This window comes from Triticum aestivum, chromosome 5D (assembly GCF_018294505.1).
Source record: "Triticum aestivum cultivar Chinese Spring chromosome 5D, IWGSC CS RefSeq v2.1, whole genome shotgun sequence".
NCBI lineage: Eukaryota > Viridiplantae > Streptophyta > Magnoliopsida > Poales > Poaceae > Triticum > Triticum aestivum.
The window spans coordinates 285,844,930-285,860,176 of record NC_057808.1 but is presented as its reverse complement, the minus strand read 5'-3'; the positions used below and the strand labels follow the sequence as shown (position 1 = coordinate 285,860,176).

The following is a 15,247-nucleotide window of genomic DNA, read 5'->3' as shown; positions in this document are numbered from 1 at the left end:
ACAACCCGTGTCAAGGAAATATAATATGTGTTTGTGTGTGTCCACAAGTATGTTTTCTTGTTTCTTTCTTTCAAAGTGCCTGTGTTGCAGCAACTGTTTACTCTTTGATTGTCTTGTTGCACCTTTGTGGCTCCAGCCGCTACATCAGATGTATAGGTTTCAGAGGAACATTACTCCATTATTAGTATCACTGTATAAAAATAGAGCATATGCTGATGCTACTACCTGACTGCAATCCCAAAAGTGTCTCAATCGTTCCACAGCTACGAGTAAACTTACTGAATCGAATCCAAACCCTGAGTATTCCAGAGAACCCTGTGTATTCCAGAGATGCGGATATATAAGTTGTTTCTTCTTTCAAACGAGGCTAACCCTGGAGCTCCGCTTTCCTCTAGGAAAACACAATGCACGGCCCCTTATAAGAAGCAAAGTTTGATCAAATTTATATAAAAAAAGGACCCCGAAGGCTTCGTTCGGGACGGGAGGGGCATCGACCGAACGACTCGTTCGGGAGGAGAACGCCCCAGCACGAACGCCCCACCATCGGGCCCTACAGGCCTTTTTCCTGTGAAAAGGAAAACGAAAAATAAAGCCCATATTAAGTTACAACTAGTAAAAGAAGCCCAGTTTTTTCTGTGATTACTAATAAACAATGGTCTATTGCACGAAAAAATTGCCATGGATTTTTGCCATTCTATGAAAAAACTGCCATGTTTAAGTTTATGTTTTAAAAAATAACAAGAAAAAAGGAATAAATCATTGCATCTGTACAGTATAAAAAAATTGCCAACACTACAAAGTTTACAAAAAAAATTGCAAAAGTTGCCATGAAGTGATATGGTGAAAAAAGCTATCTCTAGACACATAGAAAATTTTCGGAAAAAAATGGAGAAAACATCTTAAGTTGTACTGATATTCTACCTGTAATCCCGATGGCAAAAACAAATTTGAAAGAACAAACTTGCCATGTTCTCAAACTAATTTGTAATGCCCATGACAAACATTCTTAAGATGGACATGGCAAAAAGACACAACGAACCATGGCAAAAAATGAATTTAGTTGCCATGGAAAAAGACACATCTATAAACAATACTTATTTTAGTTGCCATGGCAAATTTGCCATGTTTTTAAACATCTACAAACATTGCCACGTTTTTGAACAACTTTAGTTGCCATGGCAAGTTTGCCATGTTTTTGAACATTTTAAAATGCCATGTCAAATTTGTCATATTTTTGAACATCTACAAAAGGTTGCCATGTTTTTGAACATCGTAAGTTGCCATGGCAAAGTTTGCCATGTTTTTGAACAACTATAAGTTTGCCATGGCAAGTTTACATGTTTTTGAACATGTTAATTATAGAAGTTTGACATGGCATAAAATGGAGTTAAATTTGCCATGCCAAAAATGGTGTGAAATTTTCCATGGCAAAAAAGTAGTACTTTTGCCATGGAAAATAAATTAAGAAATGCCATGGCTACACAAGTATATTTAAGATGCTACATAATAAAATTTGCCATGTTCTATAAATTTAGATTTGCATAATATTTGAATTAAAATTGCCATGCTCTTTACAATAAATTTGTCATGGCGACTTAAACTGAAAATTGCCATGGCAACTTAACCTAAAATTTGCCATGCGAAAAATAAACATATTTTTGTCATGCCAAAAAATGAAGTTAAATTTGCCATGGCAAAAATGGAGTGAAAACTGCCATGTCAATAAACGGATTAATTTTTTCCATAGCAAAAATGGAGTACTTTTGCCATGGAAACAAATTAAAAATGCCATGGCTATACAAGTATATTTCCGTGATACGTAGTTAAATTTGCCATGTTTTGGAAATGTATATTTGCCGTCATATTTCAAACAAAAATTGCCATGCTATTTACAATAAGTTTGCCATGGCGACTTAAACTAAAAATTGTCATGGCAACTTAAACTAAAATTTGCCGTGCAACTATTACAAAGATTTCTAAAAATTGCCGTGATGATGTGTGAACTATTACAAAGATTTCTGAAAATTGCCGTGATGATGTGAACTCAGTACTTGTAGCAACTTAATCCAATCACCAAAAGCAAAAACACTGCATATGATCTAGAGGGAAAACAGAAGCAATCACAAAAAAGGAGATAGCATGCATACCACAGGAGCAGCAAACTGCTCCTACTCACTCGACTGGCGGGGAAAATGGAAGAGGAAGCACCCGACCTCCCCAGATCCTGTCCAAGCACGCGTCGTGGGGAAAATGGAAGAGGAAGCCCCCGACCTAAGCGAGCACCAGCGACTCCTCCGGCGGAGGGCACTGGCCCATGGACGACCGTCAGCTGTCGATGTAGGACGCGCCGCTTGAGGGCATCGCCGCCACTTACCTCTGCCCCCAGCCGTTGCTCTGGCACTGGGCATGAGGGCGTCATTGACCGACGGAGGCCACGACGCGCATTCCCGGCGAGCCTATCTGTCAGCTGCTCCTCGTGCGCTCCCCGATGAGCGGCTCTTCCGGCGAGCCTCCCTGTGGCGGGACACCGCGCATGTTGCCGGGCCACCGCAAGGCTGCTCAGAGGCGGCTGGACGAGGCTGCCGAGCCCCAGCTCGAGGCTCAACGCCGGTGGAGTTTGGGAGGCGCGACGCCGACGAGGACAGCGCAGCTCGGCCCATCTCAGCCGCACAATGTCCCGATGTTGGATCTAGTAGAGTTCCTCCACGCCGCCGCCCACCGCGTGTCCTCCGCTGCCCGCCTCGTCACCGGCGCATGGCCGCCTCATCGCCGACGCTTGGTGCTCTTCCTCCGTGCTCCGTAGTGAGGAAAGGGGATGGGAATGGAGGTTTGCTTGGGAGTGTGTGGTTGGTGAGGAGAGAAAATGGATAAGGCAGCGGCGTGAGGACGATGGAAACGTTCAGGGCAGCCACCTCCTTTTCCGAACGAAAGGAATCGATGACGTGGCTGCTTTGGCATGCTTTAGGATCAATGCTGACATCCTACGATCAAAAGGTCGTTCGGGGCGAGAGCGTAAAAGTTGGACGTTCGGAAGTTATTGATTCCGTAAAAAAAATATCAACATCCGCAATACTAAGGTTATACTCCCTCCGTTCCTAAATATAAGTCTTTGGAGAGATTTCACTATGGACCACATACGGAGCAAAACGAATGAATCTACCCTCTAAAATGCATCTATATACATCTGTATGTGGTTCATAGTGGAATCTCTACAAAGACTTATATTTAGGAACGGAGGGAGTATATCAATATGAATTTTTTTTCATGATGCATCTAAGAACATTGATTTCGTGTTGATACTTTTTCTACAAAGTTTATAAAACTTTATAAAGTTTGACTTCAGACAAATTTTATATGCAGACTAAAAAGATGAAGAAAGAATACCACTTAATTTCCTCTCTTTTTAAACTAGGGGATGATCACCGAACAAACAAAGGAAACAGACTCCTGTGCTGTTGCGCGACCATCAGTTAAGCTAGCCGTTCCATCCCTCGCACGCACCGGTAGGCCGCGTACAGGGACTCGTCTGTTGATACTGCGCGCTCCACCACCCTCTCCTCTCCGCTACATACGTTCCGTCCAAACTCCAACTCGATCCACGTGTCTTGCGCGCTGGCCCTCGCGGTCCTGCTGCTGGCCGCCACCGTCGCGGCGGCGCCACTCGCCGGCGCGATCCCCATCCCGGGGAAGCCGCTGGCGGCGCCGGATCCGTGATGGAGTCGGTCGCCGAGAAGGCGGTCAACCCCTCCACCCTCATCATGCCCAGCACCATCGCGAAAGAATAATCCATGGTCCGTCCATCGCCGAGCGTGCGCGTTTGTCTTGGTTAGAACATCTCCAGCAGGCGCGCAACGCGCGACGCGCTAAAATAACTTGTACGGCGTCGAAATAGCAACTTTTTGCACGCAGCAGAGCGCTGGCTCCAGCGGCCCTGTAAAATATTGCGCGCACGAGCAGCTCCAGTAGGTGTGGTAAATATACCGCGCTCGCGCCCAGCACAAACAACATTTGACACTTAAATAGAACCAAGAAGATCAAACACATAAAAAATAAATCAACAATAAATAGTTGAATTTATTACAACTCAAACAAATAGTTTATCTTGCAATACAACAAATAGTTCAACAATACAACATCAAACATACAAATTACTAGTTTTGTCGGCCATTTCAAGCCCACCACTCCTCGATTAGATCCTTTTGAAGATCATCATGCGTTTCGGCACGTCGAATGGCATGATAGAAGGCAACAAATCGGGCCACCCTCGCAGCCCTCCGCCGCACTCGCACGGAACATCCCAAGAGCTCATACTGAGAATAGTCTAAATCTTGTCCATGCTTATTCTCGATGATCATATTATGCATGATCACACAAGCGTTCATGATGTACCAAAGGATCTTTTGATCCCAAAATCTAGCCGGTCCTCTCACAATAGCAAATTGGGCTTGCAAAATCCCAAAAGCTCTCTCCTCATCTTTCATAGCCACCGCTAGAGCATCGTGAAAATTAAGATTTTTCTTACCTTCCGGTTTTTTCAACGGCTTCACAAATGTTTGCCACTTTTGGTAGATGTCATCTGCAAGATAGTAGCCATAGTTGTATGTAAATCCATTTGCTACAAACTGCACTGATGGCAGTTCATCATTTGCAATCATATTCATGAGGGTTGACCGGTTAAGAACGTTGATGTCAAAGATCCAGGCATTCCAGAAAAAACATGCCAAATCCAAGTCTCCTGATCGGCCACTGCTTCAAGGATTATAGTGGAACCCTTTTTCTGGCTGTGGAATTGTCCATGCCATGCCTTAGGACAGTTCTTCCAACTTCAATGCATGCAATTTATTGAGCGAAGCATACCTGGGAACCCACGAGCTTTGTTCATGTCCAAAAGCCTTGCAGCGTCTTTAGCATTGGGAGCTCTCAAATACTCCGGACCAAACACTTGCACAATTCCGACTGCGAAGCGCTTGACACACATGATGGCTTGACTCTCACCCATGGTCAAGTGGTCATCAACTAGATCAACCGGAATACCGTAGCCAACATATGCAAAGCGACTGTCACCTTTTAAAAGGTGTTATGACCGAGTTCTCCGGCGGCATTCCTCCTTTGTTGAAAAAACTGATCATGGCTCGTCGGTTTCTCTGCAATGCGTTTGAACAACTCGGTGTTCATCCTAAAACGGCGCCGAAAGTACGACTCGGGGTATATGGGATTATCCACAAAATAGTGCCTCATCAATCTGTTGTCAGCATCGATCTTATCCCTCCAAAATTTTTTTACAACGCATAACCGAACCACCGTGCTTAAGCATTTTATTGGCATGCATAGCTAGGATCATTGCAAGGTCCTCCTCCTCCTGAATGTCAAATTCTTTGTCGGAAGAATCATATGACGAACTCATCTACAATATTGAATTTAACCTAGTCTATATAAAACTACAAACAACATGCACCAAATTCATCTACAAAATATGAAGTTGAAGCAATACATACCTCGCAAGCGTTTTGTCAAACACGTTGTGGGCGCCGAGCGGCAGTGGGCGGTCGGGCGTTGTTCGTCGGAGGAATGGCGCGCTCGAGGGGCGGCGGCGATGAGAGGATGTCGGGGGTGCCGTGCGACATATGCCAAAGGATGGCTTATCATGGGGGGGCTAATAAAACGTCGCCGGTGCCAGGAAACGGGATAAGGCGCAAACATGCACGCCGGCAAATCTTACCCAGGTTCGGGGCTCTCCTAGGAGATAACACCCCTACTCCTGCTCTGCGGGGTCTCCGCATGATCACTCAAGCAACAATGATAGCTACAAGCTTGCTACTTGAGCTGTTTCTCTAGAGGGGGAAGAAGAACAAGGCTAGCCCTAACTTCCTCTCTCTATATGTGTGTGGATGGACTAAAGTCTGAACCCTTTGCATGGGTGCCCTGGGGGGTTTATATAGGCCTACCCCCCAGGGGTACAAAGGTAATATGGGTGGGTGTAGGACCCGGCCGTCAATGTCTATGATCGCCGGCTTCTCCGCCGGCCGCTGGGGCCTGCCGTCTGGTGGGACCCGCCGGCTGTCTTGTACTTGGCTGACAGGCCGCGCCCGCCGCCGACGGGTCCTGCCGGCTGCTTAATACTGTGGTGATGCCACTGATGATGTAGGCTTTGTCGGGGAAGCGTGGCTACAGTACTGCCGCCTGGTGGGCGATCACTGTAGCCACTCCCCGTCTCTTCTGATTAATGGTGCACAAACTCCAAGGATGGGAGAGCCGCCTGGTTAGGGACGGCCTCTCCTCAAGCCGACTGGTCAGGGCTCGCCGCCCTCTGGCTCCTCGCGGACAGGTAGGGCCCACTGCATGCGAGCCGTACCGACAGCACGTCGTGGGGGCATGGCCCCCTGTCATGGGCGATGTCATGGGCAGAGTGGCAACAGTGTCGCGCCGGACAGGAGATCTCCGTCTGGTACGGCGCACTGTAGCCACACTTGGCCCTGGATTTGGGGGTGGCAGGGTGTACTGTAGCCACGCCCCGTCTCATCGTATTTATATGGGTGCAGACTTTGAGGGCACTTGGGGCCGTCTGCTAGGAGCCGGCCTCTCTAGAGGCCGCCTGCTAGGAGTTGGCCCACTTTGAGGCCGTCTGCTGGGCCTTGCTGTCTTCCGCCAGCCGGCCGCTGGGACCAGCCGGCCGTAAGAAGGCGGCTAGTTGATCTTTGAGTCTCGAGGGGCGCAGCCGGCCCCGATGTCTTGAAATACCATGGGAGGCTGATGAGGCTACCCGTGGTCATTTACTCCGACAGTAGTCCCCGAAGCTGGTGGGGCACCGCGGCCGAAAAGGTGAGGAGCCTCGGTAGCTTCCTACTCAGAGTGTTCTGATGCCTTGCTTCGTCCGTCTTCCGTAGCGCCGACTGCTAGGAGTCGGACACGACCAGGCAGGCCGCCTGCTGGTTTTTGAAATGTCGCAGCGGGAGTTGGGTGGCGCGCCAGCTAAGTGCCAGGCTCGCCGCCAGCTATCTATGCGCCACATGGCACCAGCCGGCCAGGCCGCCTGCCAGCCCATGCGTGCGATGGGACATCGTAGCAGGTCGGGGCCCACCACTACCAGGCCTCAGCACGCGCGCGGATCCGATGCGGCCGAGCCAAGTGGTTGGGATTCCGCAGCGCAGTAACTTTGCGCCGTTACTGCGTGTTAATCGTGGGGTCGTGGGGACGTGGGCGCAATTAATCCCACGATCCCCACGCCCCGTCCCCTCGGCTTCGCAGCCAGGGGCTATAAGTAGGGGGAGGAGGGGAACGGCACTAGCACGCGCGCCCTCCTCTCCCTTCGCCATCTTCTTGCTCTCCTTTCTTTCTGTCGCCGCCGCACTCCCGCAGCTTGCCGAAGTGCTGCCGCGGCCCGTCGCCACCAAGCCCAGCCTTTCCGCCGCGCCGTCGTCTCGTCGGACCTGAGCTTCCATGGCGCGAGAGCGGGCCGGCGACTGGGATGGCTCGAACGTCATCGAGGACCACAACACCTTCCTCCGCAATACGCGGCGGCTGCCCGTCGAAGGCTACGTCCGGGCACGCGTTCCGCCCGCGAAAGAGATCTCGCCGGCGCCGGAGGAAGGTGAGCGCGTCGTCTTTCGGTCGCACTTCCTCCGGGGCTTCGGCTTGTCGGCGAGCGGCTTCCTCCGCTCTTTCCTCCAGTTCTACCATCTTCAGCCGCACCACCTCACACCGAACACGGTGGTGCTGCTGTCGGCCTTCATCACGCTCTGCGAAGGCTACCTTGGCGTTCTCCCCACCCTTGAGCTCTGGGGAGAATGCTTCTACAACCAAGCTCGGCGTCTCCTCCAAGAACGAGGCGGCTCAGTGCGGCGCCTTCATTGCGGTGCGGTGCCCGGGTGCTGGGAACCGCTTCCCGTCCATCACCTTGACCCAATCGGTCAAGCTATGGCAAAAGTCATATTTTTACGTCAAGAACGTCAACCCGGCGATCGACTTCATCAACCTGCCGTCCTATGAAGCCAGCCCGCCGGCTGAGCCCGCACCAATTGGGCCGTCAAGCCGAGGATGCTGTCGCCCGCCTCCACCGCCGCCATCGCCCGGCTCTAGGAGATGACGGAGTCAGAGGGCCTCAAGGCCTCCGATCTGCTGACCGCCTTCGTGGAGCGTCGGGTTCTCCCTCTTCAAGGCCGGCCTCATCTGATCAGCCGGATGAGCGGGCATCGAGACCTGTGCCAGCTGAGCACCAGGGAGATGACGGCCACGGAGGTGGCCCGCCTGGTGAACGATATCGCGAACTGCAAACTCTCGGAGTCAGAGTGGCAGTTCGGCAAGCGGCCGTATACCCGCGCGCACCCACCGCCTGCGGTAAGTTTTCCGACTCTTGGTCTTTTCTTCGTCCGCCGGGTTCTTCTTTGCCGACTGACCAGTCGGCCATGTCGCAGATCCTCACGACCCAGCCGGCCACCGACACCCTGGTTGTGGCACCTCGGCTCAGAGCAACCGGTTTACCCTGCATTGCTAGCCCAGAGATCGAGTCTTCTGGCAATACACAACAACATGGTACAGAAATAACCGCTTTATTGACTAGCGTGGTACAAAGGTCTGATATTACATCGAGATTCGAGGCCAAGCGGCACACACGGTGCTGCTGGACAGTATGTACATTATTTAATGAACATGGCTGGGGCCTCAATCACACAAAACTACGCGGCAGCGGAAGAACGACGTAGCGGAACTCCATGGCACAGGGACACCGACGTGGACACCTAGACACGAGATGCGCTCCGATGCGAATCAACTTGCCTGAAAGCTGGCATGACACGCCAGGTCAGTACATTGAATGTACTTGCAAGCTCACAACAAACATAAGCACGATGACAGACAATATCATGATAATTAATCAAGTTAAATTAATGCAAGAAATTACTACAAATGCAAAGCTATGCAAAGCAACCAAACAGCGCACCGAGTCACACGGACTCGCTTACCAGACGGTTACCTCGTAACCAAATGGTGACCACACCGGGGTCACACCTGAAACCAATCACTCATGAACACCTCGAGTGTTCAAGGTTCACCACGAAACAATGCATCACAACAATTACTAGTTTGCAAGATTAATTATAAAAGTTGATCCATGGTATGACTTACTCCCGAGCCTTGCCCATAACCGAGGTAGCGCACTTTACCCAACTACGGAATACCTGGCCTCGTACTCCCATTCGGGTGGACCAAAGTATTCCGACGAAACCCTCCCTTTGCCATGCACTCTCCCCGGCCACTCCGGCCGTCTGCCTCTCAGGGCTAGGTCTTGGGTGGCCCCGTGTCTACCAAAGACACCAACGGCCACCGTCGTGGCAAAACGGCCCCAAACAGGGACAAGGTACCATAAAAACAAAACGAGCACACAAGGCTATGTCTGCCTACCGGGCCAGGGTATGCACGCCCATAACCTTCCCTCGCGGGAGGCACCGGTGAGAGCCATGACAAAGGACCGAATCAAGACCTTCCCATTAGGTAAATGTGGTCGCACTGAATTAAAAACCTGATTCAGTGGCACCATGATGTGATCAACATCATATTCAGGTTGAACTTAATCAAGTATTAACTTTCAGAAAAACTTTTTATTACTAACATGGCATCATACCGGAAATCATGCAACTACTCGTCACACAGAGCAAGCAACTCTTAAGCATGGATCAAAACAAGCAACATAACTATCTTGCAATACTAAGATCAGAAACTTCTCTGGTTATAACTCATTTTTATCTACAAACAACATTTTTATTAGTTCATCATTTAGTTGAAAACTATTAATAGCAAAAATAGCTACCATAACTTTCCATAACAAAATATCTAGTGCAAAATCTTACTCTACTTAGCCAAACAATTCTATGAACTCAACCAGAAGCTAAAACAAGCATATCAAGCATCATAAAACAACTAGCAATTAACCATATTAATTTATCAAATTTTAAATGCAAATAAAGACTCATATTCAAGTAGAAAATCATAGATATTGAAATAACACCATCCAAATGATGTTGTGGCTTGCCTTAGTGCAGAGGAGGGTCACACTCCTCCTGGTTAGCTTCAAGGCTATATCCTCCTTCTGAAAATATTTTAAAACCACAAAAATAAATGTCAAAACACATTCTGAAAATCACCAGAAGGTCTAGACAGCAAGGAAAAATCCACCTTTTGGTGTGCTGCTAGAGCTTTCTGTAACAAAGACAATGCAAAAAGAATCAATTCATTTGGACTTATGGTTTAGAAATGGTGGCTGGTCAAAGTTTAGTCAAATTTTAGAATTAAAATTGAATAAATAGAAAATCCTGGGGGGGTGACGTCGAAGGCATAAAGTGGGCGTGCGCCTCCACTCGTACCGCTTCGAGCGCGAGTGGTGAGGCTGACACTGGGCCCCACCAGTCAGGAGAGAGGGAAGGGGATCGAGATCAAAGGGGAGGCGGTACTTCGCCGGAGCTCATGCTAGCGACGAGAGGGTTTGGGGCTAGGCTAGAGGGATAGATCGGAAGCGGGGCTCGCGGCGCACCTGCCCGTACCTGTGGCTTGGCGAAAGGTGGACGGAGCTGGTCGCAGTCGAGCTCGCAAGCTTCGTTGGCGGACAGGGTTCGCCAGAGAGGTGGAAGACGGTGGCTAGAGGCAGCTCCGAGGGCTTGGCGGGGTCCAGGTAGCTCCAGCAGACCACCAAGGCCCTGCCCAAGCAGCTGCTTGAGCTCGAGAGGCCCTGGAGAGCGGCAGCTGGCCTGTGGGGATCGCCGGAGTCCTCGGGTCGGGGCGACGGCCAGAGGCCTGCCCGACCAGGCTTCTGCTCGTCTACGTGTTCGTGGAGGTGGTGTGGAGTGGTGCGTAGCTAGCAAGGGAGGCGGGGTGGCTTTATGTAGCCGGAGCAGCGGGGGGACGTGTCGCTGCCGGAGCGCTCTGGACACGCGGCGAACGTCGACGGGAGGCTCCAACGCGAGGGGACAGGGTGCAGCGTCAACGCCGGCGCTTGCCCACGCTCGTGGATGAGCACACGAGGCGGTTTGGGATGGGGACAAGCACACACGCGCACTGTGCCGTCTTGGCCGCGACTTGACCGGGCTTGCTGCGGCGGCTCCGGCGTCGGCGAGTGCCAGGGAGGGGTCATGGGTGATGGGTCGAGGGTTGTGGCACGTTGCGGCAGTCGGAGGCGAGCGCTTGCATGCACAAGCGTGAAACAGAACGCAAAGCGCTAGCCAGAGCGCGTCGAGACGCTGCCAGGCGCCGTGTCCTCGCGCGGTCACCAAGCTGGCATGGCCAAAACGACGGCCAGGAGCGGCCAAACCTTGTCTACGAGCTCGACCGTGCATTGCTACGTCTAGGAGAGGTGATGGATCATACCCAGGCGGACCAGACGCGACTCTACCAAGCTGGCAAGTTTCTGGTCAGAAACGTGGTCGCCAAGTTTGGCCACCTTCTAGAAGGCCATTAGGGCTAATCTCCTGGGGTTTAGGGTTTCTTAGGAAGGTCTTTAAGCTCAAGAAATCTCAAGGCCAAAAGATCAAGGAAAAATGCACTTGCAGTACAAAGTGCATTTCTGGTCCAGAAGTGAAAAGATTTTCTACAGCAAAAATATTACAAAAAGTGATGCAATATTTTTGCATGGGAAGATGTGCCATGGTCCTAAGAATATTCAGAATTATCTCAGATATTTCTGAGCAAGAAAAATTGAGGTTGCTTTGGAGCACAAAGTTCTGAAATGAGCTTAAGAGAGAAAAATGAATATTTTCCTTTTAGGAAAAATATTCATTTTATTATTTTGGGAATTTGTGGGAGGAATAAGGTAGATAGGTCACTTGGGTGAAAGCCAAGGATATGCCCAAGTGACAAGTCCATTTGAATTGATCCAAAAATCCAAATCAAATCAGGGCAAAAACCACGATGAAAACCAAGTCCGGAAAGAGAGAGAAGGCAAGTCCGGTAAAAAGAGAGAAGGCAAAATCCAGGTTGTCACAAACTTCCCCCACTTAGGATGAATCTCGTCCTCGAGATTCGGTTGCTTGGGAAAACCATTCTGGGTATGCAGTCCTTCAAAATTCCTCTCTTTCCCAGGTTGCTTCTTCTTCGGTGTGATGCTCCCACTGAACCTTGTAAAATCTTATCTCTTTGCTGCGAGTGACCCTTTCTGTCTGATCCAATATTCTGGTTGGCTTTTCCTCATAAGTCAAATCCTTAGCCAATTCTATCTCTGACATATCAGTCCTTTTCTCCGGTGGCGAGATGCATCTTCTTAGTTGTGAGATGTGAAACACGTTGTGTACTTCTGACAATTCTGGTGGCAATTCCAACTGGTAGGCAACTGTTCCGACTCTGGCCATGACGGGGAATGGACCGATATATCTGGGTGTCAATTTTCCTCGGGTCTGAAACCTCTTGACTCCTTTCATAGGGGTGACTCAGAGATATACGTGTTCTCCGGGTTCGAAGCTGATCTGACGATGTTTGGCATCATAGTAGCTCTTCTGTCGGGATTTGGCCAGTTGCATTCTGTCTCGGATTTCCTTGACTTGCTTCTCTGCTTCGAGCATTAAATCAGTCCCGAAAATAAGGCTATCTTCGGTTTGAGACCAATTTAATGGGGTGCGGCATTTCTGGCCATACAGGGCTTCATAGGGTGACATCTCTAAGCTAGCCTGGAAACTTTTGTTGTAGGAAAACTCGGTGTAGGGCAGACAGTCTTCCCACTTGGTTCCTTGGGCCAATGTACATGCCCGGAGCATATCTTCGAGTATTTAATTTACTCACTCAGTCTGTCCATCTGTCTGAGGATGCTAAGACGTGCTGTACTTCAGAGCGGTCCCCAAGGCTTGATGAAGTCGGGACCAAAATGCGGATGTGAATAGAGATCCCCTGTCGGAGGTGATACTCTTGGGTACTCCATGCAGACTGACGATTCTTGATACATACAGCTGTGCAAGTTGATTTGCACGGTATGTGGTCCGGATGGGTAGGAAGTGTGCCACCTTGGTTAGAGTGTCCACTATGACCCATATCGCGTCGTTTCCTCGATGAGACCTTGGTAATCCGGTGATGAAATCCATGCAAATATCGTACCATTTCCATTGGGATACCAGCAGAGGCTGGAGGAGTCCGGCGGGTTTTTGGTGTTCCGCCTTTACCTTATTGCAGATATCGCAGCAGGCCACAAAATATGTGATGTCTTTCTTCATTCCATCCCACCAAAATATCTGACGAAGATCCTCATACATCTTGGTACCACCGGGATGAATTGAGTATGGTGCTTCATGTGCTTCCGCCAATATTTTCTTCTTCAGACTGTCTTGGTTGGGTACGCAAAGTCTTCCTCGGAACCTTAGCAAACCTTGCTGATCCGTAGTGAAATCCAGTGCTTGCCCTTGGTGCAGCTTCTGAACATATATCTGTAACACCTTATCATCCACTTGAGCTCTGCGGATTTCTTCTTCGAGAGTAGGAGCAACTTCCAATATATTGGTAAGACGGGCGTCGGTGATTACCAGATTTAGCTGCATGATTTCTTTATAGAGCTCTGGAGGCAAGGAATCCATTAGGGCATTGAGGTTGGCTGGTTTGCGGCTGATGGCGTCAGCCACCACATTAGCTTTGCCCGGGTGATAATTTATTCCGAGGTCATAGTCCTTAACCAACTTGAGCCATCTTCGCTGTCGAAGGTTCAAGTTGGGCTGAGTGAATATATACTTGAGACTTTTATGGTCGGTGCATATCTGGCACTTCTTTCCAATCAGATAATGTCTCCAGATTTTCAAAGCGTGCACCACTGCGGCCAATTCCAAATCATGAGTAGGATAGTTTCCTTCATGTTGTTGCAGTTGGCGAGATGCATAGGCCACCACTTTGCCATCTTGCATGAGTACACACCCTAGTCCTTTTTTGGAGGCGTCACAGTAAACATCAAAACTGCGGTAGATATCTGGAAGAGTTAATACGGGTGCCGATGTCAGTCTGGTTTTTAACTCATTGAAGCTCCGTTCGCAGTCTTCAGTCCATACGAACTTCTTGTCCTTCTTGAGGAGCTTAGTCATTGGCTTGGCGATCTTGGAAAATCCTTCGATAAAACGGCGATAATATCTGGCCAGTCCAAGGAAACTCCGGATTTCTGAGACGGTGGTGGGTGCGGACCAATCAAGTACATCTTTTACCTTGCTTGGGTCCACCGAGATTCCTTCTGCCGAGAGGATATGTCCGAGGAATCCCACTTGCTGGAGCCAAAACTCACATTTGCTGAATTTGGCATACGGTTGATGATCGCAAAGCCGTTGCAGAACTGCGCGAAGATGTTCCTTACGTTCGTCCTTGCTTTTGGAGTAAATGAGGATGTCATCAATGAACACCACCACAAACTTGTCCAGGAAGTCCATAAACACCTTGTTCATCATATGCATAAAGAATGCAGGAGCGTTGGTGAGGCCGAAGGACATAACAATGTATTTGTAAAGACCGTACCGAGTGGTGAACGCGGTCTTAGGAATATCTTCCTTCTTAATCTTGAGTTGATGATATCCCGTCCTCAAATCAATCTTTGAGAGTACTTTGGCCCCATTGAGTTGATCAGACAGATCGTCAATCCTCGGCAGTGGATACTTGTTTTTAATGGTGACGTCATTCAGCTGTCGGTAGTCTACACACATTCGTAGACTGCCATCCTTTTTGTCCATGAAGATTGCTGGTGATCCCCATGGGGAACAGCTTGGACGAATGTATCCTTTTTGCAGCATCTCATCCAGTTGTTTCTTCAATTCCACCAATTCTAAGGAGGGCATTCGATAATATTTCTTATGTATCGGGGTGGTTCCAGGCACTAGGTCAATAGCGAACTCCAATTCCCGGTCTGGTGGCATGCCGGGCAATTCTTCAGGAAATACATCTGGATACTCACTGACCACTAGGATTAATTCCACCTCTTCTGTCACGGCTGCGAAAACCATATCCTTCATGGGGATGCGCTTGCGGGCATAAAAACTGGTAGTGCGACCTTCCATATTCTTCATGGTAACTTCTCTGGTCGCACAGCTGATGCAGACTTGGTATTGGGTTAACCAATTCATGCCCAGAATGACATCCAATTCGTTGGAATCGATGATTATCAACGATGTTGGAAACTTGACGCCCTTGATGTCAATCTCCAAATTTCGGCAGACGAGATTGCTTCTGAGGAGGGATCCCGGGGATTGTACCAGCATGTGTTTTCCCAAAATCGAGCAAGAAAAATTGTTTTGGGAAGCAAAACTCCGCGAAT

The 15,247-nt window shown here is 49.3% G+C and overlaps 1 long non-coding RNA gene across 1 annotated transcript; it reads right to left on the bottom strand.

Annotated features, from left to right (window-relative positions):
• Positions 1-303: 303 nt before the first annotated feature.
• Positions 304-2,936, bottom strand: LOC123121105 (uncharacterized). Its single transcript, XR_006459639.1, has 2 exons — positions 2,148-2,936; positions 304-565 (listed from the first exon to the last, which is right to left on the bottom strand). It is a non-coding gene; the product is annotated as an uncharacterized lncRNA (long non-coding RNA).
• Positions 2,937-15,247: the final 12,311 nt, after the last annotated feature.